Below are 24,213 nucleotides of genomic sequence, written 5' to 3'. Positions count from 1 at the left end.
TTTTAATTCACTGAAAAATTCTACAGGTTAGTATTCTTTTCTTTAAAGAAAAAATCATTAGATTGTTTTCATAATACATAATACCTGTTTCTTCATGTGAAGAGAAACAGGTTTGTTTATTTCTGTATCCCAAGTTCCTAGCAGAGTAGGAACCTGTCAGCTAGTGCCCGAACCTTAGTAAGTATTCAACGAATGTTAACTAAAATGCAGCTAAACTGTACTATTTGAACAATACTTGATCAATTCTACACAGAAAGAATAAGTGAACAGATTATTTTTCTAATTTTTATTTGTAAGTATAGTATAACAGCTAAAATCTGTTGAGGTCTTTGTATATGGCAGGCACTACAGTGCTCTCCCAGCCCCATGGGGTAGATATCAACTCCACTTTATAGCAAGAGAGGTTCCATGATGAGCCAAGGGCTCTTAGCTGAGTGCGCTGGCAAGGTTAAGAGTCTGATTCCAAGGCTAAATTGTATCACGGAAAAATAGCCACCACATATTCTTCAGTGAAAAGTGAATCATAAACTAAGATAGGATTGTTATGTATTTATAAATATGTATTATACTTGGAGAACAAAACATCTAAAAAGATGCAAATAGAATGAAGAATGAATCAAACCATAGTCTTGAACTCAGACAAACATCTAAACCCTCATTGTTACTAGTTGTAATAGTCAAGTTGCTGCATACTTTAATTTCTAAGCCTCAGTCTTCTCATCCCTAAAATGGAAATAATAGTATAATGAAGCAGATAAGATTAAAGAAAGTACTGTACTTCAATTACTCAATCTAGCACATGGCAAGCAGTCAACATATGATCACCATCCATAGCATAAGAGCTGCGTTCTTCACCATTTCTGTTAGCAAAAACAAAGTATAGTAGATAGGTTTCTAGACAAGGTCTCAGAAGAAATAAGGAATAACATTAAATAATATTAAAATAAATAGCATTTCACGTAAGTAGAAAATAATATTAGAAATATAATCTCTGACAGAACAAAGAGAATGGGAACAAACAGAAATATGATGACCCTTGAAGTTTTTAATTGATTAATCAATTAATCTTTTAATTTTGTGGTGCTAGGGCTTCACACGTCTAGGTAAGCACTATACCAATAAGCTATATCTCCAATCCTATAACATTATTTGTTAATATAAAATTATCTTTAAGGAATATAAGGTCTAGTTCAACTTAAAAGGTTTTTTTTTTTTTTTTTTTTTTTTTTTTTTTTTTTTTTTACCAGTACCAGGGATGGAACTCACAACCGTCTGCTTGCAAGGCAGGTGCTTATGCCTCTGAGCTAAATCCCCAGCCCCAAAGTTTTTTTTTGAAGAGTTGAGTTTTTGATTTGTTGCTTCAAGGGAATACTATATTTTTTAAAATGTACCTGAAAAAATATATATATTAAGCTTTGATAAAACTAGCTGTAGGTATGTGATTTTTTATTTAACTATTCTCTATTAATTTCTGTGTATTTTTAAATTTTATTTTACATAAAACAATGGTAATGATATTGGATTTCAAAAACAAGACAGTAGAGAATTAACCATAGTTATTGTAATACACATTGTTAGCCTCTAAATAGATGCTCAGACCACTAGACACAGGCATGCAAAGTCAATCAAACCGCACATTAAGCAATATAAGCACAAAGTTGTCTCTTTACTTCAGTTGGTATCACTTCAGATATTTCAAGTGTGTGACTTCTAATTTCTTTTTTGTCTGTATCTCCTGGACTTCTCCGTGGTCTGGAGGGCTGAGATTGCACGGTGCTCCTTCATCTTGACATTTTCCTGTGCTCTTCTGATTAGCTGGTTGCTAAGCCCCAGGTGCTTCCTGCACTGACTGCCCATCCCACAGTGCAGGGGATTGGCTGGGCATCTGGGTTCCTTCCACTGGAGGTTCCTGGAATGGTGGAGAGGTGCAAGGCCGCTGCTCATCAGTGTTTCTCTCAATGTGGCAGAATCCCATTTCTAAAGTTCTGAAATGGCTAACAGACCATAGAAAGATACTACTTTAGGCTCCTGCTTGAAAACAATAGCTTCAGAAAACTGCCAGCCTTGTTTTGGGGCCATTTGTGCATAATTTTTATATTGCTTTTAATGATTCTAATAAAACGTGGGTTCTGTATTCTCACGTAGCAAACTGGCCAGGTGTACATTCCTTCCACATCTCAAAATGGTAGCTCCTGAGGTCCCACTGGTAATGAAGAATCTATGGGTCTGAGGTGGGAAAGCAAGGAACCAGGGAAGAAGTCACTGGAGGACAGGAACACAGAAGAACCACAAAGACCCTCCTCTTCGTCAGCAAGAGCTCAAGCATAATGCCCAGCACAGGCATTCATCTACTGGGGTCCTGAACTTCCAAGACCAGGCATGGCTCAGGTGAGATGGACTCTGGGCACAATCTAGAGCCAGCACAGGGAGCACAAAGCAGGGAACCAAAGCGAGGTCCTTTCCCTCATACATTCTATCACACACTCTAAATGGTCCACCTTGTTAAATCTGACAGAACCCTTTATAATAAGTAAAGCCACTGGTATGTCTTCTTAACCTCCCTGAAATCACTTTAACACTACCATGTGCCCTTTATTAATTGCTGCTATTCCATGTGTAAGTTGATCTTGTTAACAAGACCAAAGGGATACTTTCAATTTCTTTATTACCTTACCAGAGCCTAATTCAAAAGAATTATTCATTAGACAATAACTCGTTGCCTCAGCCTGTATACTGGGCTTATACTCTCTTCAAATCCCAGAAGACAGAAAGGACCTCTAGTACTGTGAAAATTAATTGCTCTAGTTGTGAGTTTGGAGTTCTGGACTCCAGAAAATCAACCCTCAACTATGCCATGAACTTCTTCAAGCCTCAGCTGCCTTAGATGGAAAACAGGACCAAACAAACACGGTTTGTTGTAAAATCTAAAATAGAAACTATACTATAGAATTAGCCCTCAATTAAGTACGCTTTTAAAAACACATGAAACACAAAGTGCTACACATCACAAATCAGAAAGCAAGCAAGAAATAAAATTTTGTAAAGTCACTGGAAAAAAATAAATTAGCAAGCATTCATACTCATGTAAAATGAAACGTTATAATCCTATGATGGGTCAGCTTTTAAATTTTTGCATAGGTCTTGTCCCAAGGAAATCTAGTGAAAGTTACAAACTGGAAGGTCTGCTAACACAACACATGGGATATTTTATTCCTGCCTAGACCCCCATTAGTGTTAATAGGGAAAAGAGGACAACAGATGGATTTAAGACAGTCATTAGAAGGCACTAATATAGGGCGATAGTTGGTACTGATTACATCAAACTTTATATAAATTCACTTTCTGATGACTACCAAGAGCCCCTAAAAAGTGTGTTGCTGTTATGTTCATGCATCATTTGCTGCCTACAATTTAAGAAAATTAGCATCTGTCAACGGCATTATTCAGCTGCACAGGGTGGAAATTAATGGATAATACCATTTCCAATTTGTTGTATGAGAGGTGAGCTTGCCTAGCAATCTGGTTGCTCTATTTTAATACCAAATTGAGCTTGTTGTTACAACTGTAACTTCAATCAGCATTGTGCTCTTTGGAAACATGATTCTAAAATCCCACAATGCTCATTAACATTTATTAAATATTTTCTACTGACATAACTAGAAATTTACAGGCAATAAATAGAGATCTGTTCAGAAGCTGGAATTAATGGATTGGACCGATACAAGAAACTGTCAGGTTCCAAACATAGAAGTATGAGATGATAGGGCCTTTTACCCTGGTGTTGTGACTATTTTGGGCCTCAGGGACACTACAGAGTGAGAATGACAAGTCCTACAGATCTGTATGCTTATAAATTGAAGGAAATAGACTAGTAAGTATAGACACACAAATTGTCTGTTGGTTCTGTATATGCTCCATATGATCTTTCTTGGAATGTGTTTTCCTTTGTTTCTATCATGAATTCCAGTAAACTAGGAGCAGGTACTTTTTAAAATACTGGCTTTGCTTTCAGTTGTGAGATATGTGTGTTTAAAACACCTTAAGGTTAGAACTAATCCTTGAAAACAGGAAAATACCAAGCCAGTAGTAACTTCAGCAGAGTGGCCACTGCAGGTCTGCCTTACTACTGGGGAATAATGGTACCTGACCAGATTTAAATTTCCATTAGAAAACATTCTGTGTCACCTGAAGTGCAGCATAGATTTAGTAATTATTTTTCAGCCTTATATTTGAGGTTATTTCTCTAGGACTATAAGCAAGACATTAAAGGAAAATTAAACTGGATAACCATATATGAAAACCCTGTTTTGCTATGGCTTTTTGTAATCAATTACATATAAGAGCCCTAAATAAGTTTGTTTATCCTTTAAGATTCCAGCTAGGATCAGAAGGAAGCTAAGGTTGCCAATATATGCCTCTTAAGGGTTTGGCGGAGTTAAGAGAACCATAGAAGGGGCTTAGGGAGGCTAGATATAGTATTACAGAGACTGAGGAGCTAGAAACAAAGAGAACTAATGGGGAGCTGACACGTTACTGATGCCATGAATGTCCAAGTGGGGCCACATACCGTGTTGGGAGACCTTGCTCTTCCAGCCTATGTCTTCATGGATATCTAAGTTCATAGGTTTGTGCTATTAGTCTGCTGTCCACCTTATCATCTACTCAAACTCTCAGAGAAGCTCCTAGAAAGGTGGTAGCCAGCACCATTTCACCTTACATACTTACTAGTAAATGCACCCTTGCTTACTCTCACTTCTGGGTCTACAGACAGAAAACTGAAAGCAGGACCTCAAACACACCATGTGTATGTTCTTCGCAGAACCGTTAGCAATAGGTTGATTATGAGGATTGAATTTTTTTTAGAATACTCCACACTTTAGAAATGAAGGGGAAAGATCATGATAAGTCATTGGCTGGACATGGAAGGTGGGCAGAATTCATGACTCAGCAGCCAGTGCCCCAAAGCGTACGCCATCAGCACCTAGAGATCTTTCTTCCATGCCCCATTGCCTGCTCCTAAACATGTGTTCCCTTGTCGTCATGACTCTGTCTTCACAGGCAATTACTGCCTCCTTTTATTCCTCTTCAGCAGTGCTACTCCAGCAGAGGGACATGGTTCCCTTCATTCCCACTCACACGGGTGACTGCCTTCCAATTTCTTGTCCCCAGTGCAGAAGAATTACCGTCCCCACATAGCATCAACAATGCTATTCAATCATTCTTTTTAATGGCATAAATAAATATAATCTGAGAAACCAGCAGACCTGTGACCAGAAAGGGCTGAAGTTCACTGGCTCCTATATTGAGCAAGTGTTCTAGCCTTTTTAAAAAGTGCAGTGTGATTACAAAAGAGTCCAAAGCAGAGCCTTGACTATGAGTGCTGACCATGCTGCCTACTAGCCAGTGATCTCTAAGTGACAAAGGAACTGGAAACTGAGTAAGAAAGCACTCACGTTGGAGGAGGTTGATATCAGAGCAGGGTGATGCCCAAGGGACCTCAAGGTCGTCATTGAATTAATTTCCTACTTTGCTAAGGACTCACACCTACTAGAGATGCCTCATATCACATTTTAAAATATTACCACCAACATTATATGTTTAACACAGAGTTGCAAGGAGGCATTCCTAACCACAAAGCCTGCTGACAAAGTTAGAAGAATGGTCTAAGAGGAGCTTGTAGCAAGGGAACCAGGCATCAGAAATGAACAGCTCCTTTGTGGCAAGCCCAGTTAGATTGGAATATGAGAAGTGTCTTTAAAAGCCACTAAAGCCCAAGTCCATGCCTTAAGAGATCTAGGAACTGTTGACAAATATCAGAACACACATGTCTAGAGCACAGAATTCAAGGCCTTTGGACAAAATACGAGGAATCTCAAGCTGCCTTGCTACTGTCAATCAGAACTGCAGTTTTAAATCAACAAATAACTTTTAGTGTCGCCTTTTAGCAAGGTGAATCAAAACTAGTGGTTTATTTTTTACCCTCAGCCTTGACAGCCATCCTGTTACTCTTGCCATTTTATGATAAAAGGGCGAAAATATCAACACAGGTTATATTTTTAAAAGGAAACAATTCGAAGTCATACAAAGAAATATATTTGGCTTTTCCTTTTTTTGCTTTCCCATCTGTTTTTGTTTTGTTTTGTTTTGTTTTGGACTCTTTGAAATATGATCTCACTATGCAGTTCAGGCTGGCCTTGCACTCACTTTGTAGCTCAGGCTGCTCTCAAACTTGCAATGATCTTCCTGCCTCAGCCTCCCAAGAGCTGGGATTACAGGCATGTGCCACCACACGCAGCTCTCCCACTTGTTCATAAAGCACCATTTCTGTTCACCCACCTAGATTATTTCTCAGTCAGGTTGTAATATGGGCAGAAATTAGGATCAGATGAGTTAATGGATATGACAGAATTTGATCAGCTCTAGTGTTACTGTTATTACAACTCTAGCACTGCGTTCTGGTCACCAACATGCAGCCAATTCCCCCATTCTGCAGGGACATCCAGCCCCGGTCCCACCCTCCCCGCTGCACCTAGACCACCAAGGCAGTCTCCCTTCGGGTGGTGCTTGTCTGAATTTAAAATTCTTATTTAAAAAATAAATAATGGCTTGATCCTAAGCTCCAACTGCACAGACCAAAGGTGAATGTGACAACTTAAAATTGATTTTTAAAGAAGTATAACAGAGTCTACTCTAACGAGAGAACATGGTAACAGGAATCTGTAACAGGAACAGGGTTGCCTGGAATGAGTGTCTGCCATAAGGAGGGCACCTGAGGAGCTGGGGGGTGGTGGCAGCGTCTAAACGATGCCAGGCAGAGGTCAGAGTTAACATCTGCAGTATGGCCTCCCTCCATTCGTGTATTGAAATATAATTCAGTAGAATGAATTGCTAGACATGGCTAAGCCCCCTGGGAAATGACAGATATTGATGAATGCTGCTGGCAAGATATATGGAAGGAAAAGGCAAATAAATAGAACCATTTTTTCTCAGAGTCATTTTGTGGCTATGTGGAGCAGCTGTTAAAGTACTTGACAGCCACCCACCTTCTTCCTCTTCCTCCTCCCTCTCTATATCTGCTTCCTTCACAGCTCTGTAAGGCCTCCCCATGGACCAGCACCTACCCCTCTTCAAAATCCTCCTCAATGAGTGACAGTCATCTCTTCCTCCTCCCTATCACACAGATTTCTCACCCCAGTGAATGCCATCCTCTCCAGGATTCCATTGCTCTAGACGGCTCACTGCCCCTCCACATCCCAGAAGAGCTTCTAAACTCATGAAATCAAACTGCTGATTCTGAGTCCAGCACCATTTGGCCCCCGTCACAAGGTTTAAATCCTAACTTCCAATCTATAACAGACAGTAGTTTTGACTTTGGTCAGGCTTCTTAATCTCATAAACCCCAGTTTCTCATAAACATTCTATAAATTGGGGGCAGACTCACTGAGTGATCCAGAGAACTAACTTGGAATGTAAATTAAGAGCCTGCAGCAAAGAGAAGGCCACCTAAAAAGAAAGAAATTTACTGTCCCCTCTACTTTCTATTGTTAAAGGGTGCTCCTCCTTGTAATCATTCCCAGGGTGGATCAAATTCTCCACCTCATCAGGAACTTTGTGGAAAACTGATTCACATTCCACTCCCCAGATGGACTCAGGAGCACAGACTGGGCAAGCAGTCAGATGCAGTCTTGGCCCCGATCATGAGGTTGCATTCTACACCATTCATTAGGTAGGCAGCCCTGGATAAATCACTTGGCCTCTCTGATGCGCTTCCATTTCCTCATTTCTAGCGATGAAGATGATGATAGTAGGTAACCCATATGAAGTACTCAGCTCAGCACTGAACACATAATCTGTGCTGTGTGCTCCATGAGGTTCCCCTCCAGGAAGCCCCCCCCATTTTGGTACCATTGGCATCAAAGTCACAACCAGGGGCTGCGACCAGCCTGGCCTTCTCCCATCACACCATCTGTTTCTACCTCTGAGAACATGTGTACAGTGCCACTTATTTTTGGGCAAATATGTCCTGCTACCTTGCAAATTCTGCATCCACTGGCACTGTATCTCCTCAGTGTGTGTAGCTCCATGTCACACCGCCTATACTATCTACACCTGGAACCCAGTGGACTTTCACGGAATCACATACTTATGTCTCCATTCTGCCTCTCACTTTTGTTTCTATCAGGAATCATATTTTTCCACTGTTGTTTGCTCCGCTCTGTGCAGAAGAATATTCAAATTTTCTTTGGTTGTTTCATAACAATAACAATAATGAAAAAGACTTAGAGGCCTTAAATTCGATACAGAGGAAATCATGTCACTCTGGCACTGATATTCTCTTCTAAAAACCACTTCCAATGCAGTCTACCTCCTCTACAACATAATGGATGTTTTCACGGTAAGGTGATTAACTCTCCATGTACTAGGGAACAATCTGTACTTACTTTTTAGAGAAGTTATGAAACCTACTCAGTAACACTCTTTTACACACTCTGATGCTTTGATTGATGCACCCAAATGTCACTGGCAGCCCTGTGATGCTGAGCAGTTCTGACAGCTGCCCTACATCTGAACAGTCATGGCAGAGGCCAAGGAGGAATTGGAGATCAGGAGCTTTACAAGAGCAACAAAAAGAACAAAAGCAGCCTTAGAGTAGATAAAATAATCTCGCCATCACCACCTAAGCAGAAATGTCCAGAGAACTCCATATTTCCTACAGGTTTGCTATTTCTACATGAAAACTTCTATAGACTATATAATTCACATAACTGTGTTTCCATGCATATTTCTTTGGAAGAGTTTCCAGTTCCATGCTGGATTATTCCAAAAATATTTCAAACTTTGTCTCTTCAATAACAATATCTATGTATGATCCCTAAAGAAGGTAATTTTTTTTTCTTGAGAAATGCTTTTTAATCAATGAAAAAGCAAGAAATTTAGAATACAGCCATAAGATACTCCTTTAGAAATACAACCTAGGAAATCTCCTCCCGCATCTCCTCAGGCCGAGTATTTCACTGGCGCTGTTTCTGGGGTTGTTCAAGTCTGTATAACCAACTCAGCCACTTCCTCTACTCTGAAAGGCAATTAATGCCCTCCTTATATGGTTTAAATGCAGAAAAATCTAGAAACATTGTATCTACGTTGTAATTCCACATCCTAAATTAAACCCTACCAAATATTTATAAAACATACCAATGTCTTTGTTTTTAAGGAGTAAAAGATCAAAACCAAGATCACGATCAGTTACCTCGGCACTGCCTGGAAATGAATGTCTGGTACAGGGCTGGAATTCAGCCTTTCTACTTGCAATCTATTACTTAGACACTGACTACTTCTGAAAGCTCAGTGCTTCATATTTTATAAGAACAGTTTCTCCAGGCTCCTTAACATTCCTGTTTAGCGAATTCAGCCATGCTTAGAGGGAAATTAGGGGACTGAGGTGGGGGAAGATAACCATTTGGCCATTCTAGTCACTCTCCAAATGGTGATCTCTCAAGCTTGAAATCCTGATCATTCTATTCTAGTCATTCCTTTAGCATTTAATCTCCATTACTGGAGTCCACAGAAAGCACTAGCACTATTGAAGGCATTGTAACAGGCCATATGCATATACTTTCACACATTTAAATAGTGTGTCATATATTGGATCTGCTTGCGGTCATCTTTGCTCCAGTGTAACAAGTAGCCAGAAGGAAAAATCAAACACAAAAGGCTACAGTACTAATGTCTATGTGTCATGCTTGCTGTTCATGACATGCCAAAACCTAGGAGAGCGTATGTCTGATAATGTCTAAGTATAGAACCATTTCATATGCACTGATAGGATGGTCCTGTATAGTAAACAGACATAGAGTATGCCCAGATGAATTTGAATTCAAATACATTTGAATATATATGCTCCAAGTAGTGCTTGGTGTTGTAGTCAGGGGTTGTACACAGAGAACAATTAGGTTCAAACATGGAGTTTATAATATTTTTATAATGGTCACCGGGAGTTAACACAGGAAAATGCAGGAAATCTATCCACAACACCATAGATTATTTACTCAAGAGCCTAAACCCCAAAACACATGCCCCACATGAGTCCAGATAAAAACCCAGAGCTCAGGACAATGCCTCCCATGAGTCCAACTGGAGGCCCAGAGCCCACAAGGACTCATGCCAATCTCTTTTACGGATCCATGCCGGGAAGACCCGAGGGTCAGCGGTAGAAGCCAGAAAGTCTATGCCAGCAGGATGAAGGAGCTGTGCTAGTGGGATGAGGGTTCTACACTGGAGCTGAGAAGCCACACTCACAACAAAGACCAAGGCTATCCTGAAAGGCACCACAGCCGTCCTCAGCGACACAGAGGCCCTGAGCTCCTCCGATGACAAGTACATGCCAGGAAGAAGCATGACAAGTTCATCCTGGAGACCAAGCAGCACACATCTTCCCCTCCGGAGTCAGGAAGCAATGCTCGATGTGAGGACCAAAGCTTCTCCAGGAGAACCAATGGCTCAGACAGCAACTCGTAGGAGAACCCACAAAGCCTCCTTAACACCTCAACCCTCAACACCTCCCTTCTTCTCCATCTATTTATCCTGGTAACTTTCCTCTGGTGGAGCATCTTCGCTCAATGCCATGCTGATGTAATCCAGCTGGTGTTAAGCTGACTACCAGTTCTTAATCCATAACACTTGGGATATGCATACACTCAAAATATTGTTTCTTTATCCAAATTAAAATTAAAGTAGATATCTTCTATGTCATCTGATAATTCTATTGACTGGGGGCTTACACTTTGCAATGTGTGGGGCTCTGCTTTGAGGCTGCATGGAAAAGGTCATCAAGGAATGTACAAACTAGCCAAAGACATGACAGGTTATAAAGAACAGAAAGTATAGGTGATCTTTCCTTAAGAAAGAGCAATAGAAAGACATGAATGTATGGGGTAGAGAGGAGGAAGAGAGAGACAGAGAATGAATGAATGAACTGGAAGGGTCAACAAAAGCAATGTGAAGCTATTTGGGATAGAGTGCAAATGTAGGAAAAGGAAGACCACATCTCTTTATATACCTCAGAGATGGCACATAACTGGACGGCACATCATCCTACATGTATATTCTCTCTCTCTCGCTCTCTCTCATTCTCTCACTCTCTACCTCCTCCTCATCCCCTCCCTGTGTGTGTATCTATCTATCTATCTATCTATCTATCTATCTATCTGTCTGTCTGTCTGTCTGTCTATCTGTCTGTCTACCATCTGCAGCCAAAAGCTACCAAAAATAAAACAAAATTCTTTGCACTGAGATTCCTGGCAACCAAGACAAAAAGAGAAATACAGTGCATCACCCAACTCTCATTATTTAACAGATGCAAGACTTCAAATGTATAAGACCAATCTAAACCTTTTCTTCTTGTCCCAAACTGAAAGATAATTGTTTCTAAGACTGTAATATAAGGGCAATGTTAAAAAAATTACAATCTCTCAGATTAATTTAGGGCAAAAACAAAGATGCTTCTGACACCATAGGACAATAAATACAATCCAAGAGTAAACGTAATGAGTGCACACATATGTGCAAATGCATAAATATCCATATAACTGAACCTGTGCACATCCCTTTCATTCACACGGACTGGGAAGCTGGGGGCTGCAGTACCTAATTTGGTATGGTAGTTTTGAGTTATTAGTTTGTACCTGAGACCAAAAATATTTATTTCTTAAAATTTTGGAGGCATGGAAATGACAGATCAAGGAGCCAGCACTGGGTCTGCTGCCTCATCAGACAGAACTGCCAGCCAGCAGCACCTTGGGAAGCTTCCTTTCAAAAGGCCTAATCCCACCAATAAGGGAAAGGGCCTCATGGTGGTCCCCTTTTCTCTTCAAGGCCCCACCCTGCTGCCACCACACTGGCTACCCTTGATTTTACAGGGCATGATGCCACTTGAGTTCTTGTTTAGAAAGAAAGACATAGACATTTAAATGATATTATTCTCTATTTTGCAAGTTTTTCCCAAGTTAGCAAGCTAGCACAGAGTAAAACCAGGGAGGGGACTTAACTGCCACCCATCCTCCAGTCAGGTTTCAGGCAAGTGCCACAGACAGCCCCATCAAAGAACAGAGAAATTACCTGGCGAGGCAGACAGAGCAAAACAAATTTGGCCCTGACAGTATGCCCTGATTAAGTACCTGAATGACAATGGAACATGACAATGACAAATGCAAGCCATCACCACCAGAGTCATTAATATATCAGAAACACTAATTTTTATAAATCTTTACACTTCCTGGTTGGCAGCATTTACAGTGTGTGTGTGTGTGTGTGTGTGTGTGTGTGTGTGTGTGTGTAGTCTTTTTCCTGTGGAGCTGACAGGAAGCCAGCACCATTTTCAGTTTCCATCTAGGAAGTTAAAAAAAACTTTCACATCCTCAGTTCTTTGGCCACTAAAAATGACCATTAATCAAGAGATGGATGGCCTGCTGTGCTCAGTTTTACTGAGGACACGGGGACAGGACACACACTGGCAAGGTCTGCTGGAGAAAGTGGCTCCTCCAAACAGCAATAGAGCAGGTGTGTGTATGAAAGGGATGCTCAGGGAATAGGTATGGAAAATGAGAGAAATGAAGAAAAACTATTTTTTGCAAGACTTTCCTGCTGTCTTACCTTGATGGCTACAATTATCTACTGTTCAAACTCGAAGGTGTGCTAGATTTGTCTCCACCAAAACCCCTGTTGAGCCTTGAATCCCAATGAAACAGTATTAAATAGTAGTGGAGCCTTTAAGAGTTGATTAAATCTCAGCGACTATCAAGAGAGTTGGGTCTCAATTTCTCTGGATAAGGACTTGTTACAGAGTTAATCCTTTCTGCACATTTGTTTATGTTATGTTATGTGGCAGCACAAGGCCCCCACCAGAAACCAAGGAGACAGTCATGTCCCTTATTTCCAATCTTTAAACTCCATTCCATCTAATGCAGGCATCTAGATCTCTCTCTGATCACCTGGTTCCCTAGTTACCATATGTTATGCCCAACTACCATGCCTCTTATTCAGAAGATTTACATCTGGTCTGACCTAACGACTCCATTATAGAAGCAGCTAGCACCCTGCATGTAGGATCACTGCACAGTGGCACTGACGTCTGATGGCATAAAGAAAAAGCCACCAGAGGAGCCAGACATTGTCCTCTCCATGTCCTTGGGTTTCTGTGTGGCAGGCAATGTCATCACCTGCAAGATTCCTCCCTCCTCACACTTATCTTCTGGCCCCTAATTCACAATACACAATACACATGGTACACAATACACAATACACATGGTACTTCAGTTCATGAACTTATTTGTTCCACAATCCTGGGTTAGATTACCCTGTTTGAGTTTGTGTGGGAAAGATGGCCAGAGCTGTGTTTTTCACCTGATGTAGAGTTTACAAACAGAATTATGTCAAATACTTTTGTTTGCAAAACCAAAATGTCATAAATAAAAGTTCAAAAACTGAGATGCCATTATGCAAGGACTACTGAGTGTGAGATTTAATAGTTACTTTTAATATGTGTTATTTTGATTAAGAGTTCAACACTCTTAATTGTAATTTAAACAATTCAACTGTTATGGTTTCCTCATTTTGTAGTAAAGACTAAAAAAAGGGCTGAAACCACTTCATCTCATATAGGCTACACATCTCAGGGTAGCAGTAGACTTTCTAGGCCCTAAATGTACACAATACACATGGAAAACCAGGCCATGTGTGTCCAGGCTTATGCCATTGTATCAGAGCAAAACAGATTCAGGGAGGCAAAAAACAAAATAACAGAGAGAGACAGGCAGACAGACAGAAAGAGACAGAGAGAGAGAACAAAAAGGTACCAAATTATGCTTCTTCAAAAAAATTCAATGCCTTGATAAAATGCTATAAAGTAATAAAATAAGTTTCTTACCATAAAGGGAATTTTAAGAACAAACAACTAGAATTTTTGATGTATGGATTCAATAAATTCATTTCATTCCTCAGGAAGGACTAAAGTCCATTACTTATAGAATCACATTAGAACACAAGAAAGAGCGAGGAAATGAAATGGGCGTAGCTTTGTGCTTTATGAATTTAGCATTCTGTGTCCTTTTGGTTGTTCATTAAGTTGTTTCATTGGCTTACCTGGTTTAAACAGCTCCCTTGCAGAAACATAGACATGTACATCATTTTTAAATTTTTTTCTTTTTGCAAGATCAAACCCAGGGAAGTCTACAGTTGGCTCTCTGTCCTTAACCTTTTTTGGTGGTTCTTTTCTTTGCTTTGCTTTTTGTAAAATTTAGGTAGGGTCTTGCCAACATGCCCAAAACTCCAAAGTGACCACTACACAGTCTCTTCTTTTATATACTTTGAAGAATATCAGTTACTAGATTTGGTTAGTCACATACAATATACCCAGCCAAAGGTCAAGAAGGCCAACTTCTTTTTTCAGGTGAAAATAGTTCGTCTGTGCCTTGGCAGTCTTGAAAGTCTCTATCATCAGTGATTTAAGGCCCAGTCTACCAATTGCTCTCCAAAAGGCCACTTCTTCAGAGAAACCATGACTTCTTTGCAAAACATTGTCTGAATTAGCACTCAGTAGAATTAAGCTCTAAACCCTAAAAACTTTGTCAGTACAGAACATAAAATAGACTTTTGATGAAGCACATTTTTGAACTAGTCTCTGAGTTATACACAAAGCACACCCTGATCTCTCATCTGACTCTTAATGTAAGGAGTCATGCATTCTTCCAGTCTTCATTTAAGTTCTTTCCCTAACTCATTCTCCAATTGATGCTTGACTCTTCAACTCTTGGAAGCCTTCGCTGGCACAAAAGACTTACAGGAGAGACCCTAGTTTCTGTAAAGATTCTACAACTCAACTGTGAAAAAAGACATGGCCACTTGGCAGTTCCACCAGAGCAGGTGACCCAGGTCCTGGGAACTAGGGTGTGAGCACGTTAGAGGGGCAATGACTCATGGGCAGACCATCTGCAGGGGACACAGGCTATGACAGAAGGCTCCTTCATAGGGACCCATTCCGGTGGCATCTGCCAAAGGGACTGGCTGACAGCTGTGTGTCCCATTAGGTCTGGGTCTCCAGAGATCTTCATACTCTGACAAGGAGAAACTGCAGACACACCAAACTATTTGCTCTAATAGAGAATACCTGGATTACAAACAAAATGCCCAGTGCATAAACTGACACCAGAGCTGTGAACACTCAGTGGTTTCAGTGGCTTCTTAAAACCAAGGCCTTTCACTAGGAAGATGACAGTAATGGAATTCCCAGGTGACTGACAAAAATGGCTAGCTTCATGAACTCTTTTCATGAACTATACAATTTCATACATTTTCTAACAGAATGTGGCACCAACTTCTATGCCCTTTATTCTCTGCTTTCAGTGGTCAGATTTTATAAGCATCAAGAAACATTAAAACAAATACAAGCAAGATTTTTTTTTTTAAAGTCAAGAAAACTTTCAATGTGAATTATTTGTAGAGCTGGCTGTTTTTTTATTTCCACTCACTGCTAGCAAAGAATCCAAATCAAGCTTGTCACAAGAGAACCACCTCTAAGAATTGTGAAGATCTTTGTCCTGGAACAGTTTCAAAATGTGCCACATTTCAAAGTATTAGTGTTTCAGGCTTCCTTCAGGGGCTGGCTAAGGGAAAGTCATCCCCTCCTTGCTCACTCTCCAATGCCACTGTATACCCAAACTCCAGCTTCCAGACCAGTTCCCAAGCTTCCTCTGGATTAGCAAACACCAAACACTGTTCCTGCAAAAGCTCAGTTCCACCCCACCCTTCCACCATTCTCTTGAATAACCCTTGACCAGGGCTCTCTACAGATGTTCTATGGAACTGATATTCCCGGTACACACACTTCCCTGGAGCCCTAACCTTTTCCTCAAACAGTAGACAGGCTTCACTTTCAGTTCAAGACCTCAGACCTTACAACTCCTACTCCGTTCAGAGCTCCTTCCACTCCTCACCACTATTTCACACTCCCTCCCTCCTCAACACCCAGGGGTCCCTTCAAACCTCCACCAGCATCTCTCCTGGGCACTGAGGAAAGAAAAGCCTGAAAATCTGTTCAACTAGCATGACATGAAGCCATTGTATCAACATCAAGGAAAACAGAAAGAAGCATTTAAAAAATAAAATGGGTGCACCTTGAGACCATAAAGTGACGGGAAGTGAATCAGACACACAAGCTTAAATATCGCATGATTTCTCTTATAGGAGAAATGTAATATATAAAGAGAGTAAGAACCAAAAACAGACAAAAGGAAAAAAGAGAGGAAAAAAGTTATTCTAATCCAGCATGAACAATGTATCTAAAAATGTACCTGGACTTCATATAATCATATTATGTCTGTTATGTGTTTTTGGCCAATTAGTCTTGGTTATTAATCTATATGTATGACAATCATTTCATAAGAATTTACAAATCATTGAATCTGATGCTAGCAAAACAAAAGAGGGTGGAAGAAAGGGGGAAAAATGTTATGCTTATGTGCCAATTCCCTACAATGAATGTAATCATTATGTACTGGAAACATGTACTAATAAAATGTTTTTAAAAAGGAAAATAGATGGGGGAGTTAGTTCAGCAGCAAGTGCAAGGTAGTGAGTTTGATCCCCAGTACCAATAAATAAATAAATAGGAGAATAAACCAAAGGCTTTGGGGATAGTAATTATCAAAGTACAGTGAGGCCAGCAAGTTGGGAAGGGGACACAAAGGGTTGTTCATGTATTAATTTCAGAGGTGATTAATGGCAAGTGAGAACTGAGAAAGACAGGAACAGGTAATAGATATCAATAAATACACACTGAGCACTTGGAGTGTTAGCAAAGGGAACCCAATGAGAAAAACATCAGTATTGCTCCTCCCTCATGGATGCCAGTCTATCAGGAAAAGCACAGCACAACAAGTTGTAACGGGAGATGCAGGGTACAGGGTACAGGGACCAGGCCCAGCAGGAACATATAATCCTGGCAAGCACATGGTAGGGGAGGGAGAAATTACAAAGAAGTTTGTGTAGGGATCAAAGTTAACAAGTAATGGACAGGGAACCAGAGCACCCAAAGGAAGTTAACCCAAGGAAATGATAAATTACAAGGGGAAAAAAAACAGAATTAGCAGGAAGACATTCTATTTATAACACTGGAGAACTGGAATCAACTCAAACATTCAACAATAGGCAGAAGATAATACTTTATAAAATAGTTAAAATGAAAATAATGAAGATTACATCCATTTATGGAAACAGGACATGAAATCATATTAAATGAGAAAAGCAGAAATGGTACACACTGATTGAGTTATGAGTAGTGAAAATACAGGTTATTAACAATGACTTTAAAACAGATGCACCAAAGAAAGAAACAAGAATTTAATTTCTCAGCCAGGCTTGGTGGTGCACACATATAATCCCAGAACTCAGAAGGCTGACTTGAAGACCAGCCTAAACTGCACAGCAAGACCCTGTCTCAAAAGTAAAAAAATAAGAATCGAGTGTCTCACATTTCTTTTTTCCTCTTCTCTCCTTGGTTGATTATATCATCTTTCTTTTTAAAGATTTCTTTTTTTCTGCTATAAAAGACTTACATATGAATATGCTAGTCTAAAAGTGCTTGTTAAATATTTTGGATACACTCAGAAATTTCTGCTTTTCAGCACAATGGAATAAACAGCAACATCACCTCATGGAAAGATCAGTATCTTAGAATATGTGTCTTTTTCTTACAGTGAGTTGAACGCTTGAAAAGAACCATATAAAGATTTATATATAGTTACACATAACTATACATTAATAAACAAGAAAGTTTCAGCTATTCTGAAAAGTATATTTGACATATAGATCAATACTTTTTAAAAATACATAGTCTTTGATTCAATAATTCTAAGTCTTGAATGTATCTAATGATGTGATAATAAATGTTTAATAATCAGATATTGGATGGGGTGTTCCTTAAATTTGTAAGGTTTAATAAAGGGAGAAGGCAATGTATTCACATCAGGGATAATGGAAAGGAACATTTAAAAAATAAACCTCATATTTTGAGATAACTGTAAACTTACATTGTTTTAAGAAATACTACAGAGAGATCCCAGGAACTCCTTTTTACTCATTCTCTCCCATTGTATCATCTTGAAAATTCAAGGTACAATATCACAACGAGGGTACTGACTTTGGTACGGTCAAGGGAGTGAATATTTCCATCACCCCAAGCACTCCTTGCATCACTTTCTTTTCTGGCCACTTCCCTTTAAAAACCACATCCATGTCCTGCCTCCCTCATCTGCTTGCACTACGGCCAATATGCATCAGTTCTCCATTTCTATAATTGCCTCACTTCAGGAATGTTGTATATAAATGATTTATATAGTCTCTAACATCTTGGAATTTACTTCTTTTCCTAGTTGCCATAAATCTCTGGAGATCTACCCAGGCTGATACGTGTATCAATAGTTTGTTCCATTTATTGTTGGTCAATATGCCACACAGACGTACCTAACTGCTTTTGCATTCACCCTTTTCTCCTCCTTCCTCCTGTTACAATGGCGCAAGTATCACTCCAGTAAAAGGTAGATCCTTCTCATGTGCTCCAGACACCTGCCCCATCCTCCAAATCTCCATGCTTACAACACACTAAGATAGCTCTCAGACACTCAGATCTTTCCAACTCTCACCTCATTTCTAGTCTGTATCACAGCACAGTTTCTCAAAAGAGCTCTCTATGTCTGCTCTCTGTCACACAAAAGCCATCTCTGATTCTTTAGTTACCATTTTCTCTTGACCCATTCTACTACAGCTTCCACCTACACTGCATTACTCTCCCCAAGGTGGTAACACTGCCCAGTCCAATGACACCTCCCATCCTCACCCTACTCTCTCAAACGCAGCCATAGTTTGCCACTCTGTTCTCCTCCAAAGGACAGTTCTGCTCCTATGACTTTACAATCCTATTTGGCTTATGTACTTAGCATTTCTCATATGCATGTCAAACAGAATTCACGTTAGATTTCCTTACAGCCCCCACACCAGCTACAACCTAGAGACTAGATCCCCAATATGAATGAAAATTTGTGTGCCTCCCCCAGGCTCCAGTTTGAAGGAGTTAGAAAGTTTCTTCTCTCTTTTTCCACTCCTGCCAGCTGCAAAAAGAGTAACTCAGAGCCATAGTCAACCAAGAACATAGCAGGAGTATAAAGAAAGTTGCACAACCCAAAATATTTACCTTGAATTATTACATGAGTAAAAAATACAATATTGTGGTAAGCATGGCTGTCCAACCTTTTGGGTTGAATTGCTCAAACTGAGTAAAGAGTAATCATTTGGGGCTGCACAAGAGATGTATAATATAACCCCAGTTGCTCAGGAAATAGTTTAAGAATCAACAATCATACTGAATTAAAAGAAACAACCAACAGAGTACAAAAACAAACTATAGAATGGGGAAAAAATTGCCAGCAAATCCTAGACAGGTGATTCATATCCAGAATATATACAAAATTTTTTAAAAATGAGGCTCCCCCAAAAATCAATTACCCAATCAAAGAATGGGCAAAGGAAATGAATACATACTTCATAAAAGAAGTACAAATGGTCGATACATGAAGAAGTATTCAGTATCACTAGCCAAGAGAAATTCAAATTAAAACAGCTTCTGTTTCACCCCAGGAAGAATAGTCACAATGAAGAAATCAAATAATAAGTGCTAGGAAGGATATGAGGGAAAAAGAAACTCTTCTACACTGTTGATGGGAATGTAAATTAACACAGCCACTACAGAAATTACTGTGCAACTTCCTCAAAAATCTGAAATTAGAAATTCCATTTGACTCAGCTCTTCCCCTTTTAGGTATCTTTCCAGCAGTATTAAAGACATCAAATTACAGTGACACATGCATAAACATGTTTAGAGCAGCACAATTCATAATAGCGAAATCTTGTAAGCAGCCTATCTGTTCATCAATCAATAACTGGAAAAAGTGAATGTGATGTTTACACACAATGGTGTCTTACTCTGCCATAAAGATGAACTTGAGACCTTCGTGGGAAAACAAAGGCACCTTAAGGCCATAAGGTTACATGAAGTAAATCAAACACACAAGCTTAAATACTACTTAAATTGTAAATAAAAAGCAAAATAAAAGATACATCATCGAAAATACGGAGATAGGATTTTCTCAAAGAGGAGAGAATCCAGAGATGGAGGGAAGGGAGAGGGATAGGAAAGGGGATGAAAAAGGAATTAAGGTGTTATAGCCATGGAGCAACCCCACACAAGGAATAGGAATGTAAACATTCTGTACTACACATATGTACTAATAAAATAAAATTTTATAAATATATAATTAGTTAAGGTACTATATATATAACAAAGTTTCCTTTAATCTATAGTTTAACTTACTAATTTTTACCAAAAAATATACTTGAATTTAATAATTAAATAAGAAAGCTTCCTTGTCTGCTTAATAATAATAAAAGCCTGTCTTCAGAGGCATGCATGTGTAGGTTTGTTGAAACAGTACTGTCACAGAGCCACACGGCACATTCAACACATGATTCATGCAGGAGCTCTTTAAAACCAGAGTATTTCCTTCCTCCTCTTTTTATTCCTTACAGGTTACGAGCCCATTGATCTGTGCCACCCACATTCCAGGTGGGGGGTCCCCGCCTCAGTTTGCTGGCCTACAGATCAATCACCCACAGACACGCCCAGAATTTTGATGTGATCGCAAGTGACAGGCACTGGAGGCAGAGTTAACACTGCGCCATCTCCTCTCCCATGCAGCATCCCTTTGTTCCTACAGTCTGTGCTGGCGCACATCATAGCTGTCATAAAATACCATGGAAAGTCACGTCATAATGCATTAAGTTTAGAGCCACATTACCAGCTTCCCAGGGCTACATACCTGTGGCCTATGGGTCTTCTTCAGACTTACCTGGGTTAATAAGCCATGGACACTTTGGGTTTGCTTGTCAAAAATGAAAGAGTAGAATACAGGAGAGTACAAGTAGTATTTAGATACAACATTTATGAAGTATCACAGCTAACCATAAAGTAGTGATATTTTATGTAAATGTGCTTTAATCTGAGTATTTTCAAACTTGCCCATTAGGTCAAGGAGGAGAATCTGAAAAACCAATAACGTGCTACCCAGCTGTGACAGTTAATCAGGAGGTGGCAACTTCCCTGGGTTAAGCCCTAGCTTATTAGGAAAGCAGTTCTGGGCATGTCTGTGGATGATTAATGTGTAGGTCAGCAAAGTGAGTGGGGGAAACTCCCCTGCCCCCACCTGGGATGTGGGTGGCACAGACCACTGGGCTTGTAACCTGTAAGGATTAAAAGAGGAGGAAGGAAGCGCCTCATTTTGAAGAGCTCTTGTCTTCCTGAGTGTGTCCAGCCTTTGTTGCAATTGCCTTCGGACATCAGTGTCCACATCTTCAGTTTCTTCACCTTCCAGTGCACACTCAGCCCAGCAGCCCTCCCGTGAGCCCAGGCCTTCCACCTTGCTCCATGCTGGGTCCCTCTTGTTCTGGTTGAGCAAAGGCTGGACCTTCCAGCTCCCCAGCACGCAGACGGCCACTGTGGACGTTCCTGCCTTGGATCCTGGAAGCCTCCCTAGTAAACTCCCAGCCATAATGATTTTCTATTGATTCTAGTCCTGTAGAGAAAACCCTAACTAATGTGGCAGAACTCACATGCAAAAGCATCTGGGTACGTTTTAAAGAAAATAATGTTTTCCAAGATGCATTGTTTCTCCTCTCCCTCAAGTAAGAATCACTCAAAAGCGCCTTGTTCAAAATATTCAGGCATTGTTCTGAACTGATCTCCACCATCCAGGAAAGAAAAACCCTCGGTTTTCCCCTATGATAGAAATTCCAATTTATACTCATACAAAATTTGATTAATTAGTACTATGAACACATTACCTTCCTATATAATTGACAGAAATACACAGATGTCTGTTTCTTTTCTTTTTCAAATAACTGAATGTCCTTTGGAAAAACAGAACTTTCTTTAGGAGGAAAAAAGCCTTCGCTCCGACTATTAAGGCTGCGACATACATCACTTTCACCACAGGCCTAGAAAGCAGGATTTGTATGTCAGGAAGCCAGGATTCAAAGATCCTGAGGTTGTGTTCCTCACCCTGCAGCTTCCTCACTGTGAACTCTCAGACACATTCCTGCATATGTCTGCCCAGACTTAAGGGCCTATATAATGATTAGACCACAATTTCTCTTCCTCATCAGGGGGCTCCAAAGCTCAGCCAGTGTTTACATGATGCTTCTAGGTGCCTATTTAGCAAGCAGCAGGCTATAGAGACAGAAAACACCATTAGCCTCAAAAAAATTTTTTTCTTTTCCAGTAAGTGATGGGCATACTAAGCTCTGGCGCTATTGTTTAGCCCTGCAAAAAACAACACAAAACAAAACAGAGGGCTATCCCTCCCCACTTAGCCTAATACTCTTCATGATTTAAAACTAGGAAAATGTCAATCACAGATATCATCAATTCCAATTTGGGTAAAAGTATGGATTTTGGCTTTTTTCCTTTATAATGCTCTGTATTTTCTAAAGTGTCTATATTGGTCACATAGTTTAATAATTAAAAATAGGTAAAAGTATTTTTATTGTGAAAGATTACTTTTTTAAAAGACAGGAAAGCTAACTATTATTGACTGAAGTATTGATCTCATTTCTTTTCTTCATTCCAGTAGCTTATATTGCTGCATCATAGCTAATGTGTCACAGGAGATGGAGTGTGCTCCCACCCACAGAATCTGGACTTGATTACGTGGTTTGCTTTCACCAGTAGAGAGCTGGCTGACATAATACCTAAAGAGGCCTGAAGTGTGTCTGTGTAGATGGATTTGCCTGTGATCTTCTGCCTCTTACGAGAACATGATACCTTGGTTAGCTGCTGGTCTAAGAAAGAGATGTAACTCAGTCTAGACCACTAGCTTAGCATGCATGAGGCTCTGGATTCAATCTCCACAACCAGGATAGCGGGTTGGGGGTGAAAAGGAAGGAAGACAGGGAAGGGGCACACAGCACAGATCAGGACCCAAGTGCATCATGGGATCAAGCTCAGTGGAGTCAAGACGAGCTCATTCCCCACGTGACCTTTAGCAAGGTGAACAAGGATAAGGCTGTCTGTCCATCACTGACAGTTTTGAGGATATATATCATTGTTGTCACTGGCTGGTCTATCATGAAATGCAAGAGAGATAAAGAAAGAGAATATAAGAGAGAATATCATCAAAACTTGCCGTATGGAATGACTTGTAGGATATGTAAAAGGCCATAGCATCCTTCACATAGCTGTATGTTAAAGGAACCTATGCGACCATCATGCCAGGTTGGGAAAATTCTTTAGTAGACAGCAGATGTTTTCCTACTCTTTGTCAAATATACAATTATTTAATTACAATTACAGAGAGTCTTACAAAGCTATAAGACCATCCAACAATGAAATTTGGCAAGTGCAAGGTCATGAGTTTGATCCCCAGTACCCACCCAAAAGAAAGAAAGAAAGAAAGAAAGAAAAAAAGAAAGAAAGAGAAAAAGAAATTGCATGATAAATATTGAGTCACTTTTGATATTGAAAAATACTTATATAGGCCCTTACTGTGATTTTGATGTTTACAATTGTTTTCTATTTTCTGTGCATTCCTCAATGTTTAATTGATATTCTTTTGCCAGATGTTTAAGTAGGCGATTTTAATTATTATAAATGGTACTGTGTTAAATATTACTGGAGATAATGCCCTACACATATTTGTGACTATTTCCTTATGATAAATCCTCAGAAGCAGAATTGCTGGTTTAAAGAACGTGCAAATTGTAAGGTTTTTACCATATATTAATTGCTTCATTTTAATTTACTTTTACAATTCAGGGACTGGGAGCCCTACAAATATAGTCAGCCCTAGATTCCAACTGAGCAAAGAGTTTCCCACCTAGGATTCATTCTAATTAAACCTGATTGAAATTAGAGTTTATTTAAAACCTACTGGGTACCTACTACACTAAGAGTATCATAGTTGTAGGCATGGCCTTTGAGTCACAGTTCAGGATCAGTCCTGGCTCTGTTGTTTATAAGCTCCATGGCCTTGTTTAGGTTGGTCAGCCTGGCTATATCTCAGGGGCCTCATGTGTAAGATGGGAATGTGTGATTCCCTCCCAGGCACCAAGAATTAA

At 39.8% G+C, this 24,213-nt stretch overlaps 1 protein-coding gene and 1 non-coding gene across 7 annotated transcripts in view; both read right to left on the bottom strand.

The window, feature by feature from the left end:
• The window catches only part of Mast4 (microtubule associated serine/threonine kinase family member 4), a 541,638-nt gene that overhangs the window by 366,439 nt on the left and 150,986 nt on the right, over positions 1-24,213 (bottom strand). The gene's annotated exons all lie outside the window — the stretch shown is intronic.
• LOC111754798 (small nucleolar RNA SNORA2/SNORA34 family) lies at positions 1,945-2,079 on the bottom strand. The gene has a single exon (XR_002789467.1). It is a non-coding gene; the product is annotated as a small nucleolar RNA SNORA2/SNORA34 family (small nucleolar RNA).

This window comes from Cavia porcellus, unplaced genomic scaffold (assembly GCF_034190915.1).
Source record: "Cavia porcellus strain 051 isolate PalLab524CR breed Dunkin Hartley unplaced genomic scaffold, mCavPor4.1 scaffold_11, whole genome shotgun sequence".
Taxonomy (NCBI): domain Eukaryota; kingdom Metazoa; phylum Chordata; class Mammalia; order Rodentia; family Caviidae; genus Cavia; species Cavia porcellus.
Note: the sequence above shows the minus strand (reverse complement) of the source record. Positions and strands in the feature narration are given on the sequence as shown.